This window comes from Gavialis gangeticus, unplaced genomic scaffold (genome assembly GCF_001723915.1).
Source record: "Gavialis gangeticus isolate Ggan-Ray unplaced genomic scaffold, GavGan_comp1, whole genome shotgun sequence".
Classification (NCBI taxonomy): domain Eukaryota; kingdom Metazoa; phylum Chordata; order Crocodylia; family Gavialidae; genus Gavialis; species Gavialis gangeticus.
Genome location: NW_017728992.1, coordinates 47107275 through 47108820, shown reverse-complemented (window position 1 = coordinate 47108820; position 1546 = coordinate 47107275).

Here is a 1546-nt window from a genome sequence, read left to right as displayed (position 1 = left end):
GGGGGCCATAAGGCCCAAAGTAACTCACACCCCAAGAAGTTGGAAAAGCTTACAGCAGTGAGGCACCAGTGCTATGCCTCCCTGGCAAGCTGAGCCATTTTTTAGTTCATTTTATCTGTTTAGCTGTCATTATTTTATGTTCTTACATCAGCGTGAACAGGGGACAGACCCCTAAGGATTCAAGCCCCAGCATAACATTGTGGCCCACACGGCAGATGCCTGTGATGTTCCAATGAATGGAAATAATACCCAAGCAGAAAGGAGTGGAGTGTAGAGGAAGAGGAGCCCCACAGAAGATGCACCTTTACTGTCACACCTGGCTCACAGAGAACCGCTGGATCTCCTCTAGGCGAGTACAAGGTCATCTTTAGAACAGCATGTCATGGCGGGTGAAACAGTCAGGTGTAATGTGGCTCAGGGATGCAGGACATACCCGTGATGCTGGGCAGCAGTGCTGGGCATGAGCCTGTCACACAAGGATAGAAGTCTGGCCTGGTTCATCAGCCCTCTAGCGCAGTAGTTTTCAACCTATGTACTGTCCCTATGGCAAGTCACAGCTGTGCAGGTGGGGGACAGTCAGAGAAGGTTTCTAGACTGTGTGACTGCTTCAAACTTAAAGTTAACAGTAACACTAATCAACATGTATGCAGCTCAGAGCATAAGGTGTAAGAAGGCCCTTAAGTCATCTCAAGACCCATCAATGAGCCGTGGTAGAAATCATCGTCAAATTGAGGGATTGCCGATGATGATGATGATACAACACTTTCACAGAAAATGAATGGATGAACACCTGGGAGCAAATGGGATATTTATTAATTTTAAGTTGCATACTAATTTACAAAGCAATGTGTTGCCAGAAACAGTGATATTAGCAGTAAAAATAAAGCCACAAGGAATGGAGGATGCCCAGGTAGAACTCAGAGTTCATAATGGTATGCATATTGCCACTCAAGGTGTATGTGAAGTAATCACATGGGTAAATAACAGAGCAGAAAAATTACAAATACTAACTAAGAAAAACACCTTATATAGTTTTTTAAAGAACAACATCAAAATTGTCCTGGGTAACTACACTGCTGAGGTTGGAAAGAAAAATGTGTGGTCACCATCTATAGGAAGTGAGAGTCCTGACGATATAACTAACAACAATGAAACAAAATTAAACAGCTTTGCCACATATCAAGATGTGTTTGTGAAATGCACCATATTTCTTTACTCAGACATTCACAGACATTCATGGCTACCCAAAGAAGGGGTTACTGTCAACAGTACACTTATTCATTCAAGCGATAAGAGAAGTATCTATGATATCAGAAGTCTAAGGGGAGATGATTCTGACTTGGACAAGTGTATCTTTTAAGAACAGTGGTAAAAGAGGGATTTGCTAGGAAATGAATAAAATAGGGGTGCTGTAGATGTGGCACAGAATCTTTGGGGAATACAAAATATAGACAGGTATATCAGGTGGTAGGTAGGAATGTTTGAGGCTTTAGCTTGTGTAGAGATTACAGAGGGTGTTGCTACCAAGGGGGAGAACATTAGCAAT